This window comes from Aphelocoma coerulescens, chromosome 15 (assembly GCF_041296385.1).
Source record: "Aphelocoma coerulescens isolate FSJ_1873_10779 chromosome 15, UR_Acoe_1.0, whole genome shotgun sequence".
Lineage (NCBI taxonomy): Eukaryota > Metazoa > Chordata > Aves > Passeriformes > Corvidae > Aphelocoma > Aphelocoma coerulescens.
In genome coordinates this window covers 6,773,652-6,799,396 of record NC_091029.1, presented here as the reverse complement: position 1 = coordinate 6,799,396, position 25,745 = coordinate 6,773,652, and the positions used below count along the sequence as shown (strand labels likewise).

At 42.7% G+C, this 25,745-nt stretch overlaps 1 protein-coding gene across 15 annotated transcripts in view; it reads right to left on the bottom strand.

Moving 5' to 3' along the window:
* FBRSL1 (fibrosin like 1) overlaps positions 1–25,745 on the bottom strand; it is a 508,757-nt gene that overhangs the window by 317,959 nt on the left and 165,053 nt on the right. The window contains exon 1 of one of the 15 annotated variants that reach the window (XM_069031317.1): positions 6,275–6,415. The exons of the other annotated variants lie outside the window; for them this stretch is intronic. The gene's annotated coding sequence lies outside the window, so the exon portion shown is untranslated. Of the gene's footprint in view, positions 1–6,274; positions 6,416–25,745 lie in introns of those variants that run through there. 15 annotated transcript variants of the gene reach the window in all.

Genomic DNA, 25,745 nt, shown 5'->3' with positions numbered 1-25,745 from the left:
GGTATGATTAAAGCCAGTAAGCACAATCCTTGGGCACAGCATATTTTCTTAAAGACTGAAAGTGGAACTTGTTCCATGCCCAGAAATTTCACTAAAATTAGCAGCAGTTCCCCACGTGGAGGAGTTCCAAACCCAGGCTCAGAGTCCCTGGAGCTCAGAGTTTCATGCACCACTGCATGAGGAGCACACAGAAACTACTCAATGGGGTAAGGAGCCCATGTGCAAACAACAAAAATCCAATTCAGTAATTCAATTCAACTCAAGGTAAAACCAGCCTGAGGTGTCCTGTCCTATACAAGACAAAAATAAATAGATACCAACCAAGCACAAGATGTTCTTGAGCGTCCTGACAAGGTAGAACATCTCACACATACACAACAGAGAATGCTCCAAAGCCTTTTGAGCACCATGTGCTCCACTGCACCCTCACCACGACACTCCAGGCTCATGGGGACACGTGGCTGATGGCCATGTCCATGCCTGCCAACAGCAGACACCCCAGTCTATTTCCAGGTACCATTAGTTAACATTAAGCATTTATCTGGGGGAGCAGAATAGATTGCTTATGAATATCACAGCACAGGGTTTCTTTTTTTCCCCACAGGCCTGTCTTTAGGGAAATCAATACAAAATCCAGTTAAATGATTTTGAATAAACACTGTTAACATTTTGTATAGATTGCCTCCTGCAAAACTGAATCAGAGCTAACACCATCCTGATCCATCATCCTTCCTGCTACACCTAAAATAACGGAAATCACAACAGAGGGAGGATGATTTTTAAGCCTGCCAAAACCTGCTAAACACAAGGCATGGCTGGATTAGCTTTTTCTATTAGCAAAGCCTATTTAGCCTAATATTCTGCAGTGCTTTCCATGCAGCTTTCCTGTTGGGATGAGGGTCAGTGCATGCCCAGCCTGCTAGCACTACTCTGCCAATAGCCAACTCCCGAACCCACCACAGCTCTGTGGCTAGCAGCAGATTTGGATTTGTCTTTAAACTGCAGAAATACTGCTGGGAGGTGGAGGGGGGCTGGAATATGAAACCCATCTCTCCTTGTTTTCCCCTGCACCGTTAAAGCTGTCAATTCAATTCTCCTCCCACTAAGTGGCACCAATGCACCGCAAACCACAACGAAAACATCTGTACAGACAGCTTATAAATAAATATTCCCCTGTCTTCCTGAGCCTGGCCCGCAGCAGGGGAAATCAAACAAGCAGGGGCTGCGTGCGGGAAGGGGCGGCGGGGCTGCCGTGGGCCAGCTCTCCCCCAGCACAGCCCTTCGGGTATGGCTCTCCTCCCTCATAAAACCTTTAATCACCTTTCCATGAGGAAAAGGAAAGAGAAAAAGTCAAAGAGGCAATCTTGTTTTAGTTGCACACCCAGTGCCTGCTCTCTCTTTGAGAAGAAAAGCAGTGCAGGGACAGTAGCAGACATTGAAACCCATGGAGCATTGAGCGAAGCCCAAACCAGAGTCCCTGCAGTTGAACTGCACATAATCCACACCATGAATCACACCCCGAATGCCAGGCTCTGCAGTTTTTCTTCCAGACAGCCCTTGTGAGGCTCTTTTGTTCAGGAGAGTGGTAAGGACTGTCCTGAGTTCCTGGCTGAATCACCCAAGGCTTTGCCCAGCAAAGCCCAACTCCTGTGTTTTACTGGAGAGCAGGTATGTGGGGCAGAAACAGCTTTGCTGTAAATCAAATCTACTGTAAAAAACCGAATCTCTGGCTCAAACTTACTGTAGCTGGGAAAATGTTATGAAATAACAAGCCCCATTTCTGTTAACCATTAGGGGCAAGAGCAGAAATCAACAGGGAAAAATGTCTAGCAAATATCTTTCCACCAGTGCTCTTGAGAGAAGTGACAACTAGCCAAAAATACCAGTACAAATGCCAACAATGAGCGGTTTGGGACATCATCGTTTCCCCTGTCATGTCCTGTCCTTTGGAAGTGTGATGCCCATGGTCCCTGCTAGGTGTGGAAACAAGGCCATGTGTTGAGCAAAGAGCTGAGCAGTGCCTGGACAGGAGGAGCAGGACCTGGCAGCGATGGATGATTGGTCTTGGTGGTTTCACCACCAGCTGCCTCACATTTGTTCCAGCAGAAAGCTGCTAGAAGACAGCAGCTCTGTAACACATTCCCATGCAGGCCAGCCTGGCCAAGACACAGAGCCCAGTGCTGGAAGCTGACAGACACTGACTCCTCCAGCCTAGAACTGCTTGTGGCTGATGGCCACCACACTCCAAACCAGACATACCAATATGCCCTCCTAAATTAGCAATATGCAATGGCCACAGAGGAATAACTTGCCTTCATTTACAACAGAGCTGAACAACCACAATCACCACCTTTTTATACAGCCAGTCTGAGCAGTGATCCCTAAGGGGAGGAAGATATCCCAAAGGGGAAGAAAAAAGAGTTCATAGGCATCTCCTGAGTTTGTTTTTAAAACAACACTCACAGATGTAGTAGTGACATTAAACCTCCTGTGCACTGAAACCAAAACAGGGAATAAAAGAATCCTTTCGGTCTTGAAACATTCCAAATCCCCTACACTGAGCACCAGGGCATCACAACACTGGCCAGGGATGTTGACTTGCTTCTTTGTGCTCCCTCCACCTTTCCCCATGCAATATCCAACAGCTGATTATTCTGTTGTTTGCAGTAGACTGAAGTAATTAAGCTTAACCCTAGTCCTGTGGGAGTCCCAGAGAAGGTTAGTGATCCACAGGCATGACACGCTGTTATTTATAGCTGATTAAGTTCTATTTATCTACATTTAAATGTTGCAGGAGATGGGAAGAGATCCCAAAACACATCTGTGTCTTATTAGAAACACCAGCTGTGTGTGGTAGCTTAAAGTTTGCCTTTCTTGAGAGGTTATAAAGGAAAAGAAAAACCAACTCTGAATAATTCAAATTCTTCCCTTTAGCTAAATAAATTGGTGTGGTTTAGTCATAATCTTCAAGATGTAAGCCTGCCATCCCATACAACTGACCTGCTTCTGGGGTCAAGCTCAAACCCAAAATTAGCCAGGCCACTTTGAAGCTGTTCTGAGCACTGTAATTGCATTTAGTTTTTACTGTAAGACTGTTCATGTCTTAAGAGACATGAGAAAGGTGCCCAGCAGGTCACAAACCAGATCTTTAGAGACGTAACTTCTGAGCCTCTATGCATTTCGTAACAGCACTGTGGTTTCACTAGTTAGACCATCCTCATATATATGCTCTGTTTTCACACACACACACACAGAGGAAGACAAGCAAACTGAGGGGATGCAGCTCTGTCACCACCCTTTCCTCCCGACAGATGTGGTGCTAGGGCCCATAGCAACAACTGAGACTGGTATTAAAACCTTTGTGTAATTTGACTTAATTCATTTTTGGTGGTAGAGAACAGCAACAGAACTACTTGCATGTAGGAGATATAAATAGTTTCAAAACCAGTATCACCATAACTCCAAGTCAGGCTTCAGAGGAAGGGACACAACTGTCTTGTCACTATTTTCACCAAATCACAGAGGTAATGCAGAGTTTACCTCCTAATTGCCAAAGCAGAATGTACTGAAGGAAGCAGAGAACTGAGATCTCCTTCTGTAAGAAGTCCTAGTTGAAACATCCAGATAGCAACAGGGGGATAGAGCAGGAACGTCCAGCTCTCGTGGCTGCAGAAATGTAACTCTCCCTAAGAGGCTTCTTAAGAACCAGAAGAATGACATATCATCTTTGCCTTTCCCCACTGCAAACTATTTGTGAGCTGCAAGACCTTTGTTGGTAAGTTCCAGCCCAGAAGAGCTGGCTGAGTTCCACTTCTAGCACCACCTGAAATGGAGCTGAGATTCAAAATGAAACTTTAAGGTAAAAAGAAAACCTCTGAGTTTTGCAAAGAATGCTTTGAAATGCCTCAGCTTGGCTTTGACACCTTCTTCTCGCACAGGAATCAGTGAAACTGTGTCCACAGGAGCTCTGTGAAGCTGTGCATCTTGAAGGGAAGGCACCCACAAGGACTACTTCCACGCAAGCCACTGACTGCAATCTTCTGATGGACGATTAACCAGCTGTCAATCACCCCACCACAGACCAAACTGCAGCTCACTTGGGCTTTGTTTGCAATCCTCACCCACAGTTTGACCTGGGGGGTAAAAGCCACCCTGCTTTTCCCTGTGCAAGTTCTCTCCAAGCTCCCAGCTCTGACCATCCCCATGCAGTGCAGAGGCCGGGGACTCCTTGCTCTCACCAGTCCCAGCCCACATCTACTCGAGTGATGCAGCCGTGGGCTGATGTTAACAGAGCGTTAAACCTCAAATTAGAGCATGGCTGGAGCAAGCCTGGGATATTTCCAGTTTCCCCTAGGAAGGCAATGCTGCCAGCTCTTTGTTTTCTAGTGAGGCATGTGATAATTTGGCATCATCTTCTAAGTTCTGAAATTTGCTGGAACAAAAGAAATGTTGAGCTTTCATTAAGAGGAAAAAACAAAGTGTACAGTCTCAAGTCATAAACACAGATTTGAAAATACAGCCCATGAGTGCCTGAACACAATTAAGAAGACTCTAAACCAGTGCTCATTAAGTATCTTGGTTGCTGGATAGCTTGTTTGTTCATTCTTATTATTTGATTAGATTTGATAACTCAGTTTGGAGTTGTATTTCTGCTGTGGTTCATCTGTTGCTAAATTACTATTTCACAGGCCACCTGTACAACCCTAAGGAATTCAGATGTTTACTCTGCAGTGATATTTTAAAACTGATGTTTTAAGATATAACCAATATACAGAACTATCAATCCCTTAAATTTATCTTACTGGCGCTTTTAGAGGACATGTTTCAGCAGTTGCAAGCAGACATGGGCATACATTCAGTAAGTTAACTGCCAGAAAGATCCCTCCCATATTATAGGAAAAATAGAGGCATTTCAGTTTAAAAACAAAGGAAAAAAACCAATAAAACGAAAGCCAACAATGAAGCAAAGTCTGGTTATTCCAGAGTACAGTTTCCCCTGGTACTTTGTGTTGCAATTATTGACATATCCCCAGATAGTCAAACTTATGCAGTCCAAAGTTTTGTTGTGGACTTTGTAGAACACGTTGTGCCTGAGCCAACTGGAGGAGACTTAGTGTGTTATCAGGCTGACCAGTGGAACAGGGGACACACCAGATTTGCTACTAAAGGGAAGAAGAAAACCACTCAGCTACACAAACCACAACAAAACACAAAACCAAATTCAAGCACACTACAAGATGCAGGTTCAAGGTGCAACCACCTTGACATCTCAAGACTCCTTGGTTGGATGAACAGCACAAATAACCAAGATAAGGAAGCACCAACACCTCCCACGTCTCTGTGATTCCAGCAATAGTTGAATACAGCTCCTGGCAGAGCCACACCTCATAACCACAGGACAAAAATATCGTCAGGTACACACAACAGCAGCAGGATGAATACTCATCTAACAGCAGCAGTATTTCTTCCTCATGCTTTTTTCATAATGTTTTAACTTTATCCTTTGGCTGGACAGGCTAAAAACACAAGTAGAGATGGAATGCCTGGATGCACTGCTTTACTATTAATCCTAATAAGCACAAGCAGGAACCTGAAAGGGTACTGCAAGGGGTTTTTACCACAAAAATTCAACCTCAACTTCCATTTTCTAACCATAGTCCTGCAACTTCATAATTTTCCTTGTTGTACTTATGAGTTCCACAGTTTCTCTGCTTCCTCCTTTCAAATTATATTTACACAAAACCAAACCATTTTGAATTACTCTGAAAAACTAAGCAGCATACACTTTCAGATGTGCAAGAGTGCCAAATTTATTAGAAGAAAGGTAGAACCAAAATATCACCATCCTGCCATGCCATATAAATCACCTTCAATAAGAACTAGACAAAACCATTTCATTGGTTTCTGTAACCCTGTTTCTGTCCCATTCATTGCATGCAGATGAGTTCAATTGGAGACTTGTTACTAGTCTCTATCTAAAAAAAAAACCACCCCACAAAATCACAACCCCAAAAAGATAACACAGTCAAAAACAGCACTAAGAACACAAATGCACTGCCACAAACACCGCATAGATTTTGAAGGGCTGGTGCTTTACATCCCCATTCAATGAACTGCTGTAAACGAACAGATTGTTACAGGAACTTTGGGGAAGTAAGCAGGAGAAAGCTCCCAAGCCTGCTGTGCGACCCAGCCTTCAGTATCCTCACAGCTTGTGAAACTGTGCACAGCTCAGAGCCTGAAACGGGATCGGATGGAAGAGGCGCAGCAGTACCTTGTTTTTCTTCTTCCCTCAGCATTCACCTCCACTCCTCAGCACGGGTCCCCTCTTCTACACACATGCACTGTTCCCCAAAAGTGCTCAGAAGAGGCTGCGTGGCTCAAAATAAGGAGGATCTAAAACAAGAGCTTAAGCACTTAAAAACATGAAACAAAAGAAGAGAAGGGGGGCGGAGGGAAAAAAAAAAAAGTAGTGGAATAAATCCAAGCGTAGCTCTTGCAGCTCAGAGCCCCTGGCAAGTGCCAGCAGTTTCAAAAGAGCTGTAATCTCTAAACTGTTATCAAGGTTTTATCGCACTCCAGTTCTTATCTAAACCAAACAATCACTAGAACAGCAGCTGATAAGGCATCCTGACAAGGTAATTTCAGCAATTTAAATCCACTGCTACAGCCATCATACACTGAGAATATTTTAACACCCTTTCCAGTTTAACCTCTAATCTCTCTTCCTCTGTTCTTTCCAACACAGGGCCAATTTTTCTCTCCTGCAGCCAGGCACACTTCCTGCCATCGCTCGTGTTACAGGCAGGTGCCCTTTGAGCTCTCCCCTTCGGCGTCCGCAGCACAGCCACCAACGCCAGCTTGCTTAATCAAAAGGATCATTATTTTCCCCCTGAATTCAAGTGGCCATTTTCCCTGGCTTGACAAAGGTCCATCGTTAAAAGCGGTGGCTACATCTGTCAGAAGCTGCTGTGTGGGAGAGGAGAGGGAAATCAAAGGCAGCAAACATGAGGCAGGATCAACCCCAGCCCTGGTGTGATTGGGTGTAACACAATAGAAATATGTTCTTTGGAGTCCCGTGGGATTGTCACCTAGAACATCTCACCCACATGCCACAAGGCAGGATTAGCTCAATGGCTCATCTTCCAAAATCATTCACTGGCCAGAACATCCAGTATCTCTTTCTATATTTTTCCTTGCAACAGACTTTTTACATCAGGCTAGACTTTGATATATGAGACATCTGAAAACACTTATTCATGCTAAATGTAGCTGGCAAACGACATACAAAACAAAAACAAAACCAGCTACCTCTACTGGGAAGAAGCATCATTCCATCTGATGCAATTTCCTCTGGTCACTAGACACTGCCTTGACACAACTCCTAATTATTTCTCTCTATATGCTGGAGCAGAAAAGTGATACTAAGCTACTAAGACATGGCTATGTCTCCAATGCTAAGCAGCAACTTGCCTATATCACATGATGTTGATGCACATAGGACAGGGCAGAGCAGCTGTAGAACCTAAGGAGTTTACCCTGGGCTTTTCACAGCTCCCACAAGGCCGGAGAGCCAAGCTTGACTCTTGTGCAATGGCCCTGGGCACACCCAGCACCTGCAAGTGCAGCAGAGAGAGCAGCCAGAGCCACTAAAGTCACCCAAGTGACCAGAGGAAAAGTTCCTGGAGGAGCCTGTGGCCAGGTCCCTCCTGTGGAGCCATCACTGAGTGTGCCAGAGCTGTTGTCTTGAACAGAAAGTGAATGATGCAAACTAGAGAAATTGCTCAATTCCCTCAGATTGAACTTCCCAAATCAGGAAAGGGAATTCAAGATTTCTTGGTATATGCACACCAGGGGAAAAAAAAAAAAAACATCCAGATGCTGCAAACCCCAAGAAATTAAAGATTGAAAATTCTTTTACACCCCATTTCAAAACTGTTCTTCAATCAAAAAAATGAATCAAGAGACATACCAGATGCAAACTCCCATCTTCCTCTATAAATCAGCATCTAACATGTGAAATGTGAACTAATTTGTTTACATTACAAGACTTAAATGTGGTTATAGAAATAATAGTGTCTTCAGTTTTAATCGGAAAAAATATATCCTGAGTTTCAGAAAAATTACCCAGCACAGGTAGGAACAGAACTAGAAATATACCATGGTGGCCTTCACCAGCCCAAAGAGATGAATTATTTCCTTTCTCTTACACTGTGAAAACTGGTATTTTTTTCATCCCTAAATACCTCTGATTGTGAAAGCACTGGGTCTCTGACATCAAGGAAACGCACCAGTAGTGGTCCGATTCACTGGGTATGAAAATCTGGATGTGTATGAATATTGCTCTAAAGGAGATGACATCAAGATCTGGATAGCATGAGTGTCTACCACATAAGAAGAAAGGGATCATCTAGTTGTAAAAGACATGCAGTTTGTATCAAAATACACATCATCTTTGTGTTCCTCTTCCAAGGCTTTTTTGGGAGGTTATTTGGGCTGGATATTGTGTCCTAATGGGTTCCTATGGTATAATATTTGCAAGGGCTGGGCATTACCCAGGGTCCAACTGCTCTGCTCCAAGGAGAAATGAACATCACAGTTCAACCTGTTTCTTCAAGCAACCTGAGTGCACAGCGAGCTCGCCTGTGAAAGCACAGTTATGATACAGCGTTTGAAACCTCCAATCCAACCCACCATAAACTGTCACTTCAGGCATTTATGGCAGACAGTAAACACATGCTTATCAGGGAACTGCACCCTGCAAGCTCAGCCAATGGTGCAGTATTTCTTATCAAATCAATGGCTTATCAGGGAACTTAACAAAAATAAAGGTTACACCATACGGTCTCCTCCTTTTTACCTCTGCTCCATCAAGATGTAGAACTCCAATTAAAGCTACATTGCTCAAACTTTGTAGATCTGCTTCCTCCTTGCCTGCCCTTGAAAGCAAAAGCCTACCTTTAAAGCAAAGCATATGGAAACAATTCCCTACCCAGCTGTGCTGAGCTGGACAAACAGTGCATCGACCCCAGGCCTCAGTCGTGCCCACCTGCTCGGGTCGATAACCCGGCGTGGCACTTGGGACTCGCTGTCCCCTGTGTGTTCCCATGCTGCTTCCTGCACCCCAGGGACAAGACCAAGGTCAAGAGCCATCAGGAACAAGCGTGATGTGTCTGCACAGCCATGCAATCACAGGGAGACCATTGCTGCTGCTAGGGATTTGGTTAACCAAGTTAACAAATGAAAGGAAGCACCACGTAACAAAATAGAAAAGAACTCGGATTCCCTTATGTCTGCCTTTTACCAAGCATTGTCTAAAAGTGTCAGGTCACGTTGCATGAACAAGGGCATTTCTGAAGCAAGCAAAAGCGAGTATTTTTGTTTGACCAAGTATTAAAACCCTTGAAAAGCCACACTTCTCCACACAAAATGAGTTATTCCTCCCTCTGTGGTTGTTCTGTCCCACATCACAGCCTTACTCCCCTACTGGCAAAGTAACATAGCCCCTTCAAACAGAATAGGGTGGATGCAACTTACTGCCCATAATTTAAATGAACTTAATTAACAATCTTCTAATTAATTGCTGCTTAACAGGTGATATCATTATTAGATCACCTTCCATCCATAAGTTTACAGCAGAGGCCCTGGAAAGTACCCACATAAATAGCAGCCAGATGGAGATTGAGGAGCAGGCATCTTGAGTGGTTACTGATGCTGTTATCTGAAACTATTGCTATTAAATGCCTTCACACATTCACACACAAAAATTTCTATATTGCAGAGGATCAGAAGAATTTCAGGTGCTGAGCTGCTGAGTTACCAAGCTAAACTTCACACTAACCAAAGACTCCTCTGCTTCCAGGGAACAGGCTGGTGAAGTAACTCAACACAAGAAAAAAAAAAGCCTCTTGATTTTTTTATTCAAACCAGGTTTTTCAGATTACAAAGCAGCTGTCAATACTGTCACAGAACCAGATGAATGATGACTAAAAAAATTCAACAGAGGCAGCCCAACTACTCACCACTTTACACTATACAGTCCTGGTCAATCCATGCTTCTAATCTTGACATGTGAATGCTCCTTCTAAAAGCTCTAGCTCATCAGATATAAATTAACCTGAAAAATGGAATTGACCTGTAAAGTGATCTGTCCTTTCCCTCTACTTTTTACAAGATCTAAGAATAAAACACTTGGGGCCTATAATGCGTTGCTGACAACACTTGATTTTGCTGAGCTCTACAGTCTGGAACAAGAAGCATTCATTTTACCTAAGAGACAGAGATGGATTTTAATCAGTATTATCCAAATTGCTGCAGTGATATTCACTAGGTTTTGAGAGCATCAAACTCACTTCTCCTCTGTGCCATCACCAAAAGCAATCAACACAACATTTTTCTCACAAGCAGAAAAGAATTGTCCTATGATTCTGCTGCCAACACAAACCCTTCTTCAGAGCTTTGCTAAGACCAAATATAATTTGGCCATTGCTGCTCACAGTTCTTACAGCCTGGCTACAGATGGAAATGACTCCAAGTTGCTGCAGGATATGAATTTGTGTGTGTGATATTCCTTTCAGACAAGGAGCCTTTTCCCAGTTCCCTTTACTACACTGAACTGAGGTAAACTGCTAAGAGAGCCACGTGGTGAAGCTTTTGGGTCATTTCTCCTGGTAAACAAGCCCTAAAAAGCTGGAAGTGCTGAATGGGAGAACAGCTGCCCTGAGGAGCATTCTGCCACCTCAGCTCCTGGTCCCACAGCTCCTTCCTGTGCTGCAGCCTGAGCTCCTCCTCAGATGACTAGGAATGTTTTCCATCTACAAGAGCTTTCCTATTGATTAGCTGTTGTTTGGGTTTTTTCAGGAAAATCTTTAAAAATAGATACTCATCTATTTTATCAATACTACTGACAACTCCATTCTCAAGTAAAAAACATTAAGGCCCTTAACTTGTTTTTTAACTTCTTTAAACTATTACCATATAAATCTGAACTGTCTTTATGGATTACCTATGTGTGCTGTTGTTACCAAGCCAGGTTAAATTTAGTTCTAATGTAATGCACTTACTTTTCAACGAACTCATAAACACAAACCCCCCTTGATAAGCAAGCAATAAAAACCTGTCCTTTATTGCCACCAAGGTAATTCCAACTTTAATATATCTATTATTTCAGTACTAAGATTATTTTGTTGCAGCAAATTGAATTCCTCATGAAGGAAATGAAAGAAAATGCACGAGAAATGCTGAAACAAAACTCAAGATTCTGTGAGAGACTAGAGAACAGAAAATTTCAGAGAAACTGAAATTAGTATTGATATTACAAGAAAGGATAACTTAGAATAACATTATTTCTCACAGTGTTGCTGGGATAATTTGAAGAATGTCAAGACTAAGCATTTCTATACTGCACTTCATCTGAGACTATCAGAGAAGAGGCATTGAACAGTTCACTTTGCTGCTGCCTCAAGGACAGGATTCCCAGCTTTCAGCCAACCAACCTGCAGCAGGCAAAATGCTGCAAGTGGAACCTGAAGTCTTTTTTCTGACTCGCTTTCTCACCATTGCAAAATCCTTCCTTTTCCACAGCCTGGATCTGATCTGCAAATTACTCTTTTCTTAGTGTGCAAAAGAAATTGGGAATGGGTTGAAAGATCATGGATCGTCCTGAGAATTCACTCAATTTGTGTGAAGATTTAGAAGGCAAGTTAACCATCTGCTGTATGTTAGAACAGCTGAGACTCAGAACTCTTGTTCCCCTTTGTGATCTTAACTCCATAGGCTCCAGAAATGTTTTCATTAACACCAATTTTGTATTCAGAGAATCAGACACTACCATCGTCATCCTAAACCCCTGCTCAATGCTTTGCACCACAACAGTTCTTAAGCAATACAAATATGATTCACAAATTGATAGAGGATTTGGAAATATGTGCAGAATCTCACATCAGAGGATGAGTCTCTTGTCATTGAGCATTTCAAGCTTCTCCTTCAGATGGAGATCTGCCATACGCAATTAGAGGAGTTTATGCTTTATTTTCATGCTCCAGTAAGAGAACTAGAATGTTTCTCAGTAAAACAAAGATTGAAAACAGAATTGGAATCTCCAGAGTATAGCATAGCATTGTATACATCAACTACCACCCCCAACAAAACCAAGTTGGAAAATAATAAGAAAAAAAAAAAAAGAAAAACCATAGCACTTTTATCTTCCACCATCTCACCAAACTGAAATCAAGCAGTCAAAACATGCTGGCTGCACCCACACAACAGAGAAACTGAAGGGAAAGGCAGGACCAGAACTATTTCCATCCTACCTCCCACCTCCAGCTACAGCAGCCACAACTCCCCAGGTCTGTTTGCCCTGACTGCCACAGAAAGCCCATCTTGCCCAGACACAGCCTGGCTGAAGCTCCCACAGCAGCAGGGTCTGTGATTATTTGGGCTGACACAACCCAGCATGGTTCCCTAGAGCCAGGGAAAGTTTGTTCTTCACTGCAGTGAGAACAAGAAATGGTGGAAGTCACAAAGATGAACAACAAAAGAAAAATGTAAAATTGGAGAAGTGAAAGCTACAGTACAGGACAGTTAGAGAGGCAGGTTAATTATTAACACCAAAGACTTACCATCCCTTGGATCTTTAAAAATGTTTAACTAGCAGAGCCACAGTAAAGAAAGTATGTGGTTGAGTCTTCTTTCCATTTTGCAGAGGAGGAAACTGAGGTGAGGAATGAGCTCTTAAAGCCACAGAGAAGGGCACAGCAACATGAATAAATGTGTCTGGCTTCTAATCCTGCCTGCTAGACTGAGAGTCCTCTGCTCTGGTTTATCCTCTTCTAAACCTTGATCAGGAAAGTGAGTATCAGTATCTTTTAAGTAACAACATTCTTACTTGTGAATTGAAAAGCGCTTGAGACAAGGGACAAAATAAAAAAGCTGACCTTTGACATTTTTGAAAGCTCAATAAATGGCAATAGGAAGCAAAATTGTATCGTGCACCCATAAACCGTAAATTATTTTATTATATGAGAGGTTACTTAATCTAAAACTATAACTATTAAGGAGAGTGATAAGAGATAAGGAAGGTAAAGACTCAGGGACTTTTCAGTCTCATATCTTATCACTTCTGGTGTATTATTAACCAGCTTGATTCACAATATCCCAGTTACTTTGTGATCTTTCCACAGTTGAAAACTATTACCAAATGTGAAGTATCCAGAACTTTGTTCAGTTGTGCCACTAAAACAATACAATCTTGTTTTTGATCACGCATTCAAGCTACAGTAGCACCAACACAGGGAGTTGTAAATCCTGCAGATTTTTTTTTCTTAAGCCTGTGTAAACTTTATTTTGATTTTACTCTGAAAAGGACAGTATGAACACTTACTACTCCTCTCCAGTCAACACACTTTTTAATCCACTTTGCAAAGATTAGTAAACTGCTCTCTAATCTATTGCTTTGACATCTCTCTAACCAATTACACAAAGTTTTCCAGCAGGCATTGATTTATGTTAGATGTCCACAAAAATAGTCACATTAATAAAGCTGATTGTGTCTCTCACCACAGAAATTATTTAATGACAGAGGCACTGGGATGCATATTCACCTGCACCCAAAGGAAATCAATTTACCAGCTAAACCACCTACCTGCTGTTAAATCTTTTATTTAGCTTGCATTGTTATTGATTTTAACTGAAGAAGTCACGATTTGTCATAGCTTGTAGTGCCTGAAAACTAAAAACTCATTAATGTGCTGTTAAAATTGCAGGTTGTTTTGTCCACAGTGGAAGAGTATTGCTCAACTAAATCCCCATATCACAAACCTGCAATCACCCTGCACCTATGATTGTTTAGTTCTTGTAAACCGTTGTGGTTGGATAAGACATCTCCAAGCAGAATACTGGGGCTTGCTGGTTGGAGAGAGAGAGATGTATTATTTTATTAAATGCAATTCATCCTCCTCCCCTCTAAATTCTCCATCCAGCCAAGACTTATTCATATCAATAATCTCTTAACTTCAAGAGGTTAATGAGTATAAAATATTGGCATGTGCTGCAACCTTAGGGATGTAATTGCACAGAGACTTCAATGCAACACAAACCTACGCAGAGGCCAGAAATGTGGAATCTTCTCCAGGTCACTGCTGCTCCTGCACCTCAGCAAAGGTGATGGTGCACATCAGGAAACTGGTATGGCTAAAAACCTCCCAAAATATGGAAGAAAAAGACAAAACCAAAAGAAACCACTAACAAAACACAGTTGACTCTGATCCTAACCCACAGCTGGACAGAGCAGCGCCTACATAAAACCTTGCTCCAGAAGTGTATGCAGTAAGTGCCCCCCATAGATCATTAAGGAGAAAACTCTTTCTGGAGGTGGCTGTTAGGTGGCTATTTTTGGCCAACAAAGCAAGAATGTAATTTTCTCTGATGCCAAGAGTGCTGTGTTAAAGAAAAAGGCTGTGCAAATAAAATACAACCCAGTCTCTGCTCTTCTAGCACAGAGCTGTCCCCAGCCATTTTACTTCTGGCAGCTGCTTGGCTGCTCCTCACCCATGCTGTCCAAAACGAGGCATTTCAACACACACTTATGTCGCAAACAACATTCAAAAGCTTTTCCTTTTGTTGCAACACTGAACCAAAACAAACTTTGAAATCTCAGAAGCTGCAACAAAACAACTCTGTCATTCCCCCAGCCAGCTTTAATCCTCACCCCGGAGGAGCCTGATGGCAGAACCACAGATACACTCAGGGCTGCACAAGCTCTATTTCAAGCAGTTCCTTCACACACTGTGCCACCAGGAGCATCTAACATGAGGAGATGGGGGAAGCCTCAAACACTTTATATTTCTCAAGGGAAAATAATATCCTGTTTTTCCTCACTGGAGGGTGGATGGGGGAAAAACAACCTGTGAAGGTGGTTTGCAGCCAGCATTACGTATGCAGGGCACAAACATTTCCCACCCACAGAACTCACCCTTAACACGCCCTGTCCACATTTATTTTATTGCATCTCCTTCATGAAGTTACACTGCCTATAATTATGCAGCTAATACAGAGGGATGGATACATTACATTGCCTCATTAGATTGACAATAGGTATTTTATAAAAAACATTTTTAATGCAGCTGCAGAGGAGGTAGAGGGATAAGAATCGACAGGTAGCTGTCTCCCTGCTGCCTTTAGCTCTGCACAGTAATAACCATTACATCTATCTCTCTCTCCCTCTTGGCATAAATACTAATTTAAACCCAAAAGCCCAGTCAGATTTGAGTTGCTATTATATAACTTTTCATTTGACACACACACACCTCATTGAAGATGGGTTTTTCCTCCTGACAACAGAGCTACGTGCTCTGTGTGTGGGGAATTACAGAACACCCACCTTTGCTCAGCTACGTAACATCTGCAGCGTTTCAGAAAAACAATTCTCTGTCAGACATTTCACCGAGCTACCACCAGGATCCTCCCCTCCAAGTCACCAGGAGAGCAGGGAGGCAGTAACCCTGAAAAGCTCTGTCAGCTCCCAACACTTAATGCTCTCTGACAGCGCCTGCCTGGAGCAAGTGGCTGTAAATAAGAGGGTATGAGACATTCTTCAGCTTGGAAAGAAACAAGGGGAAAACAGAGCTGGAAGTGTCCCTAGGCTTTCTAAAATGTAAAAAAAAAGACTCCAGCTCTAAAGAACTGAAAGATGGAAATCTCCCAGCATCCTGCAGCAGCAGCCAGATGGTGTTTCTTCACTTATCGAGGCCCACAAGAGCCATCTGAGCTAGAGGGCAAAGACAAACAAGCTGCTGCAATCACACAACTTACCAGCACCTGGCAGATAATAAATGCTACCACTTAACACAACTAGAGAAAATAAGCTACACTGGGCTCAAGAGCCTCAGCTAAAGGTAGCTAAAGGGTGCCAGCCTGTAACAGCAACTCAGGATGGTGCTCTTCTATATTCTTTCTTGTTACCTTGGATGAGGAAACAATTGGGAGGCAAAAGTCCTCTGAAAACCACCAAAGTTAAAGATTCGGTCAGGAACCTTCTGCTTAAGAAATGTGACCAATTCAGGACAGGAAATAAATATTTACCATTCCTGAAAATACCCCTAGCTCTGTTTTTTGAACCCACATGGCATGAATGCTATCCAGTATCAAAGCACATACGAAGCCCTGCTTTTTTCATCCCTCAGTACAACCCACAGTAACCAGGAAAAGAAATCAAAATGCAAATGGAGAATGGAAAGACTGGGAATTTAGGGTCACACAGGAGCAAGCTGGACTAGCAGGGGACAGCAACAAGATCATAATCCAAAACAAGCAACATGAGGGTGTAGGAGATTTGCTTCTCTTCTGGCCCTTCCATAACATGTACTTCCTGTTACCACCTCCCCACTGACTGCAGTCTGGTTTCTTGTTCTCTGACTTTGGTTATGGGAACTCTTTCTGCAGCAAAGACAAAGCCTGCATTAGAGGTGACCAACCCCATGGGCCATTCCATTATGACACAAGGCACCACTGCATCCAGAGATTTTAGAGAAAGTGCCCCTGCTCTTGCATAGGTATCCAGGATGCTGAAGTCGTATTTACACACAGGAAAACACAGCAGGAGGCCTGAAGGTGTGAACTTTCCTAACACACCAGTGTGGGTCTCCACGGACCCAGCAGCAGCTCCTCTAAGGGTCAGACTCAGCTTCACTCTGTGCTGAATGAATCATCAGTGGTTTCTCAGTCAGGACTGCCAAAAGCAAACTGGAGCCAATGAGTGCAGATGCTGGCACTCTGGGAGCTGGACTGGATCCACTGTCTCGTTTTGTACAGTCACTGCACAGCTGTCAAACAGAACAGTTATGGCCATTACTGAGCCGGGAGAAGAATGGAGCCAGATAACCACACAGAAGTGTCTGCATTTTATAATCGACTTTGAGCCATATGTTGGGATTTCCTCCACAAAAGCATTCAGAGATACTGTAGTGTGGAAATATAAACTAGCAAACTTAAGATGCTTCTTTGTGAGACTCATTTTTCACTGAAGTTATTTACTTACCCAAGCACACATCCAGCAAAATGATGCTGAAACTTCACATAACTCCATTCTAAGCAGGGAAGTAAATAACTTGAAATACGATGAACTCATGCCTAGTTGATTTAGAAAGTTACTAATTTATTGATCTCTAGTTCAACCTCTCCAAAGCTAAGATTAAAACCTGTTCTGCCCCTTAGTCCAAAGAGAGGTTCTGGGCCATGCACTGGGATGCTGGGAACAGGAGTATGGACATAGCCCATATTTGATTAAAATGTGGGTTTCTTTCATTAAAACATCAGCTTATAAGCACTAAATGTCGCCAGTTTACCTTCATTCATCAATTATGCCAAATCCAGAGAACACACAGAACCAGGAAGGCTTTATACTTTCTGATTCATACTGATGTAAAGAAATCTACAGCATCCCCTCAGTGTCCCCTCACTTGTGCAGCACATTGCTTTTTTTAGTGGAAATCATTTCCCTTGTTAGATACTGCTAGTAACAGTCCTGTGTTTTATGATCCTGATTCAGAGGTACATTTCCTCTGGGTTTCTGTATGCTCACAACTGGCAACAACTACTGATTACTGCAAACATTCTCCTCTTCTTTAGCACCACTAAATCAAATGCAGAATAAACCTACACACCTTTTCTCAAAAATGAGGCTTTTCTTTTTTTTCGCTAGAACTCTGTACCCCATTCCTGTTTTAAAGGCCCACAGCTGAACGTGGGCACAGCCTCACCCTGGCTTGGGAATGGCAGAGATGGAGCTTTCCTCAGAGACAAACAAACAACAGTGTAAAATTCACTGTGGAAAAATGAAAGATTACAGGTAACTGCCAGCTAAAGAGCAATGTGCTTATTTATTCAAGTTCAACCCAAATACAGCAGAAGCTTAGGGACAAGACAGTCGAGACAAAATGTCTCTGCACACATTTGAAAAACCTTATGAACTCTCTTTCTTTCTATGCAATCAGACTAATTACACTTGTGTAGAAGTCTAATTACACCTCTGCATTAGCTACCAGTGAAGTGTTTCTTGGGTTATTTCTGAGCAGCCTACAATTAAACCAGCCTCATCCATTAACTGACACTTTGTGTGTGTAGTCTCACTGCTCCAATTATGTACCTCGAATCAGCCCCTGAAAATCCTCCTTGCTGCCAAAGATATCCTGGTGAAAAATGAAGGACATTGGAGGTGGCTTGAAAAATACTGCAAACATTAAAAACAAATGCTGTTATGCAAAGCCCTGCGTTTAATTTAAATTTGTGCTGCTTGAGATGCAAACAAGATTCATTTCACTACATGGTTGTGCTATCCATTTATTAACTATTCCGCATGAAATCCATTTCTAAATGATTTCACTGAAGTTCATAAGCCATTTTAAAACTCAGAAACTGATGAAAAAGGAAATGATCCAGCAGTCACAAACCTTGAACTAAAAGCCTGATGGAAATAATTTTATTTCTTAATTTAAGCAGCACATGAAATTGGATTCAATCCCAAAATCATTACATGCTCTTTTTAATTAAAACTTAAGAAGGTTATAGCAAGTGGTTATACTTTCAGAAGGAAGGAACTGAGTTTACTGCTGTAGTAGCCTGTGACTAATAGTTGGCAACAGACAGTGGGGCACACAGAACAAAGTTTCCACATTTTTACTTGGGCGATACACACTTTGATATCCAAACCCTGGCATTAACAAGGACTGTGACTTCAGCTGGGGATAGCTACCTCCTCTATTTTCCAGACATCAGCAGTTCAATGTAAACAAGAAAAACCCCCTGCAACAGGCTGCAATTTGCTCAGTGTCATCAGCTCCCACTTCTTATGGGGGATTCTGATACACCATCTGTAAATAACACTGACAGTAATGGGCTTTGCAGGGTGGATGAAGTATTTTTTTACACAATTATTTACTTATTATCAATATTCCCATTCTATTCAAGCTGGTTCCCGAGCAAAGCAGAGTACTAAGGACATGCTTGTAGGAACAAGTGATTCTCCAAGCTCTTCCTAGAGCGGCTAAGAGGGGAGAGCTGCATTCCTCACAGAGCTCAATGGGGTACTCAACCACCACTTGTGGTAGAAGAGACACATTTGTGCCTCGCCTAGGTAAGCAAGAGAGCTAAATTGTGCCTCTGCAGACCTGTGTGCCCTGTAAATCCAAAGGATGACTCCAAAGTCAGCTCAGAGTACCACACACTGCTCACACAGTGCTATTGTCCCAAAGGCTTTCTGCCTTCGGCATCCCTCCTGGCCACTAAACTCCAGCACCAGCCTGTCCACACCCAATACACATTGTATTCCCCTAACCACAGTGATTTTAGAACATATTCTGCTTCTCTGTACTAACACCTCTCTTTTCTTTCCACACAGGTGAGCCCTCACCCAGGACTTCCCCTCACACTCTTGGCTACAGGACACCAGTGCCATTTACCTGCCCTGTCCCTGCAGGGCCCCAGCACCCTTCCTTCAGCCACTCCAGCAGTCAATGCTGCTAACCACACCAAACCTGAACAGCTTCTGCCCACTTTCAACACCTCCCCAGTCTCCCAATAACCCACTCAGTGACCACCACGGCCCTGTTTTCCAGCACGGACCTGTTCACGTTGCAAAAACCCAAATTGTACCATCAGCCAGTATATGTGTTGGAAAAGACCACAGTCACAACATGATGCATTTATTCCACGTGTATTTGTGCTTACAGAACAGGAGGTTGCCACAATGCTAATTCCCTCTCTCAAAGAAATTAATGGCAAGTGAAACAGCGCAACGTTGAATTTCTGTGCTGTTCACTGAGCTGCAGCTCACTGGAAAGGCACATCCGCCAAAAAGCAACACAAGACTCAGCCATGGACACCCCCCTTTTTAAGCAAGTATTCTGTATGCAAATCAAATCCAACTGAAGATATCACTACAATGTTAATGAAACCCTGAGCACTGAAAAAATAAGTGTCAAGGGAGTGTAAATGCACATTTTGAAACCACAGTGTGCTATTACAGAAAACATCTTATGACTACCACGGTCACCTTCGCCCAACAGACTTTGCATAGCACAGAAACATTTGCCATCTGCAGTATTACTGAACATGCATGTTCTCATGGCTCTATTAAAAAAGACTGAAGCTTTCCTCGCCTGGGTCAATGAGACAGCTGTTTAAAATCATACCGTGCTTTCAGAAATAGAGAGAGACCCTTTCAAGACCTGGTTTCTTCAAGTAACTTCTGATTGATCTGTGAAGGAGCAGCTGGCTGTAGGCCAGAACCAGCGCTGCCAGTTCCCTTTCGCAGAACTTTTTGCAGGTCCATTTGTATCTGGACAATCGACAATCTGGGAGCAGATTTAAAGATGATCCTGATCCTACATTAGTGCTTCACTTTATGCACCATCCCACTGAAATTACCACCTGAAAGGTAAACAGTAGAGTAACTTCTGCAAGGCTACAGCGTTACACAGAAAGCTTCAATGGGCAGGATTGCTGGTACACCGCCAGAAACAGCGGGACTTTCCTTAAACTCTTGCTTTGACTTAACATCCACCAAAGGCTCCACTTGTGTCAACTCTGTAGAGTGTAGGGTCATGCACCCGCCTCAAAATGCAAAAAGAGGGCCTCTCATGAGGTACTTACAGCTACCTCCCACCCTGGACATGCTGAATGACTGTATTTGAAACTTTCAGAGTGAATGTAATGGATAATCAAATCCCAGAAATGATACAAAATCCTTGTGTAGCCTAGGACTTCTGTGATATAATTATAATATGAAGATATTATAAGATCAAAGTCAGGGAGCTGACTAGGATAAAATATAGAAGACAACTGTTTGCCAACTGCTTCAGCTAATGTTTTTGAGGCTTTCCAACTACTGAATACATGACAATAATGCTCCTTCTACAGCTAGTTTTGCACCCTCCTATGCTTCACAATCTGCTTGCTTTATAAAATGTCCTAAGCAGTGCTCTTCCACCTTACTAACAGTACAACTTACCTTGCAAAATCCCTCAGAGAACAAGGACCAGCATTTGAGTAGTTTCTTCATTCTAATGCAGCACAAAATGATCCAAAACAAACAGCAGTAAATTTGCATTTCAGCGTGACAGCAGCGATCTCAACAGCAGCACCACAGAGCATGAACAACTAGGTTTGTTTTCAGGTTGGACAAGAATTGTAAATCACCTCTGCAAAATTATGACTTTACAGGAACTTTGCTTTTAGGACAAAATCTCCATAAAATGTGCAATCCGGGTACAAATGCCAAGTGGGAACCTGCAGGACTCTTCCCTCTCTTCCCTGCTTGACCTCATTATCTGCTCAGAGCCCACTTAGCAGCTCAGTCTAACCACTGAAACCTCACAAATTAATAGCACTTACAAGAGTGCATGAACCGTAAGTCACCTGGGGCAACCTTCCAACGAAAAGGAGCTGCCACAAAGTCTCACATCGGAGCCTGAAATGAGGTTATTCTAACAGCAAGGAAAAAACTCTCTCAGAAAGCTCTTCCCAATCCTTACCAGCACCAATTTAAAAAAAAAAAGTTATTCACATTAAAATTAAGTGAGAAAACAAGGCTGGTTTAGCATACTAATAGCTTTCCTAAGCTCAGTGTTTCTGTTCACTAATCAGCAGCTTTAGAAGGGTTTAAGCATCTTGTTTTAACACTGCCCTGACAGTGAGGATCCTGCCCGAGATGGTGCTTAAGCACTTCCCAGTGTGTGATAGGTCCATGGCAGCAGCTTTCCCCTCTGCAGAGCAAAGCTCTGTAAATCACAACACTGCTAATCCTTCAGTGTCTGCAAATACCAGTTCAACCAGCAGGAAACCAAATCCCCAGCTGGACTGGTTCTCACCAGCACTTCACATTCAACAATAAACAAGACCCCAGAGCAATAAGCAGAAGATGTTCACCAATACAGATATCAATAGGCAAAATGTTATTCCAGAAACATGTGGCTCAGTTTACGTGTAGAAAGTAACTTAGGCTAAGTTTCTTAACTGGTTTTACACTCAAGCATGCTTAAACTTAGTGCTACATTTGCTGCTTTCTTCATTTCACTTTGCAGCAGGATTCTTAGGATAAATGATGATCATTCCCCTAAAACATGAGCTTTCAATGCATGTGGCAACTCCAGGGCACTCTCTCAAACTCCTGTTCCACTGACACTGGACTACAAAGCTTCATCCAGAGTAGCTGGTGGAACACCTCTGGTGTTCACCAGATCCTTCATTTCTTGAAGTGCTTGAGAAAGAAGAACCCAGGGAGCAGAGGTAGCAGCAGCAGGGATGAGGTACCAGCAGTCACAAGGGGGAGAGAGGGTCAGGAGTGCAGAGACAGAACAGAATGCAAAACCTTTTGATCTGCTCATTTTTGTACGTCCAAACCAAAAAGATCTTCATCACAGCCTTCAGGATGCTATCTCACTGTCTCCATGTCAAACAAAGCAACCAAACATTTCCATCTCCCTTCTCTCTGCCTCCCTATCTTCATATTTTGCTGCAGACCACTGGACATGTGTTGGGGTGACAACTCCTGAGAAGGAGTGGGAAAGTGCTGGTATTTGGAATGCTCCATCACAAGCAAAACCTGTTATTTCACTGTAAGAGGAAATTCCTAAAATTTAACTTCCTTGTAAAGTTTATTTTTAATGACCAAACACTATCAACCATCATGTACACATGTACACAGCAGGACTTCTTATTAGGAAAAAAAAAATCTTTGAAAAGAATCATGACCAAAATAATGAAGACTCCTTTATGAATTTTTATTTTCCTTCTTAAAGGACTACTGAAATATAAAAAGAAGTTCAAGTCTTTTTAAAAAACAAACAAAGCAGACACACAGAGAGAATACAAGGCATTCCTTTCTATCAGGATGGCCTCATTTAATCATAAAGTGGAAAGAGGAACAGCACTGGAAGGAAAAAACAAGAAAGTCTGGCCTCAGCAAGTGCACAGCCTGGAGCTCAGGCTGCCCTCGCTTCCCTGGCGAGGGGCAGGGACAGCAGTACATCCCACTTTAGCTTTCAGGGATTTTAGAACTGGGAACTTCTTTGAGGAGGAATCCCATGCTGAAATACTGACAAAAGAGCAGCCAAGTGTTGCTTTTTAATCTGTTACTTTCTAAACTGAGACAAGCACTTGTTTCTCCGTGCAGAAATACGGGAGTGAGGTGCAAAGATGAGAACACCAGTGGATCAGCTGTCTTTGGGGACTGCTTATGCAGAGGGAATTTTGTTTGCTATATTTAGAAATCATCAGTGTGGGGAACAACAGAAAAGGAACACTCTGCATCACATACAGCCCCCCATCTTGCTGATGAGACTAATTAATGAGGAGTCATTTCACAGATCTCATTTCACGACCCGTGCTGAGATTTCAAGGCAGTTCTCTCAGCTGAGCCTCCTTTCATTTGCCAGCTAAACACGTACTCCAAACCACTGGATCAATCCCTTGAGATGTATCCCCTTTCACTAAGGTGTGAAGAAAGCAATGTGCTGCTTCTCCAGAGGAGAAGATCCATGCATGTCCCATCCCCGGGACCTTCACTGTGATGCCTGTGATTAGAAGCACTCCCTGTACCTTTTCCAGGAAACTCCGGTGTGGACTAAGAGACCAAATCCTGACCTGGTTCAGACACATCAGCAGCCTCTGACACAGTTTGTGCCATGTCATTCCTCTCCATCATCACCCCATGGCTCTCTCCCCCCAAGCACACCCAATTAACCTTAACTGAGGGCACTGAGCTGCTAAAGCTCTGCTTCTGCTGGTAGGGACAGGACCTGGGGCATGAGGCTGGCACTGCCCCTCAGACACTGCCAGCTGCTGTTTCTCCCCTTGGGAGGTGGATGTGACTTATCTCTTGCATGCACCGACACTGGAGCACCCAGAGTTTCCACACTGCAAGAGGAAGGGCAGTGTGGTCCCAGGACACCATTCCTGAGGGGCTTTCAGCAGCAGGTGCCTTTTTACAGAAGCCCAGCACGTCCCTCTATTACAAGACAACTGAGCACCAAATCCCTCTGAAAACATCACTGCCACTCTTGCAAATTCACCAAATAATGCTTAGAAATAAACATTATTACAATATGGAGCCTTTCCTTTTTTCTAACCTCAGTTTTCTGATTCATATTCACTACCTGGAAAGAGGAACGTCAATCTGTAAGTTCTATGTTAGAAGTGTGCATGGAGAAGCAGGAAGAAACTGGAGAGGATTAAAAAGTAACTATTAGAAAGTCACTTAAATTCCCCACTTCCAAAAAAACCAATTACAAAAACCCTGCATTCATGGCATTTGAACTTGCATTTTGCCTGCAGCACATTTCTCCATTCCTACAACTCTGAAAAGGACACTCCTGAATGTCTGGATCCAAAAGTCCACAACAGGATGAAGTGCTAAAACAGACCAACAAACATCCAGGAACCAAGAAACCAAACGCCATTAGGAGCATATGTATTATGTAAATACTTCCTGCACAATCCACATTTTGCTCAAGTCCACCTTGCCAAGCACACAACACACTCTAACAGGCAATATGACATTTAACTGGTGGTAGGTTTGAGAGATAACAGCTCTCTACACCAAGCAGGCATTTCACATAGTTTAAAACCACCATTTCTTCCTGTAAACAGAAACAGACCAGAATTATTCTGTCAATTCAACACATTACTTGAATTAGGCACCAAATCCCAGTTTCTGAACTCACAGGTATTTTGGATGAGAAGACTTAGCTCTGCATTTTTTCTGAAATCAAATCTGAAAATAGGCCAAATGATTGCTGTGCACCTGAAACATCCAAATTTACTAAGAAATCCACCCAGAGCGCCAGCAGGAGCATTCGGTGGTAATTCAATGGTATTGGGAGAAAGGAATGAATAATTCACTGGGCTTAGACAGTCAAAACTTACCACTTTTGGTGAACTTTACCTCTGAGATTTTAGATTCATTCAAACCCAAACCACAGCTCAGCAGGTGCAAATTCATAAAAGCACAGAGTTTGCATGACTCGCTTCTAACTGAAACCACCATCTTTCTGCAAAGCAGCAGCTGTGGCAAGCGCTCTAAGAGAATAAATATTTATTCCTCCTTAAATAAAGCTGCCTTCCCACCCACGAGTACAGGCAGAACAATCAAAGGCTTCTCAAGGACAATTATAGGAAAAACTCCTGCCTGCCAAAATCAACCAGTGCCAGCACAGTGAAACCTGGGACACTTGCTCCACAGCTCCTTTGACAAAAAAGGCTTCCGTTACAAATCCCGAAGGATTTCGAGCTTGTTTCATAGCCACAAGGATTATTTCCCTCCTTTCCTGGCCAGCTCTTCTTTCAGAATTCATCAATATCACTCCTTGCTGCTATATAACATCAACGTGATGCATCATACAGCAGTTTCTCTTCCCAAGGGGCACAAACAGCACACCAGTGCTAACCGTATTTTTAAGTTCAGTTTAGCTATTTGCTCTGATTTCTGCTATTTTTATATCTCTGACTATTCATCTTCTAAAACAGTCTTTTGCGATGACAAATAACAAGACAGATCAATTCCTTTTTGCTCCAGATGTTAAGATAAATTACTTTAGATAAGAAACAGCCCTTGTCACTGATACTGCTAAAGCAGCTCAGAACAGAGTACTAACAGCTGAAACCTTATACACTCAGGTTGACATTTTTAATTAGATTTTTACTGTTCTTTGTTGATTTTTCTTGCTTGTGCTACTGTGCACTTACAGATTGGA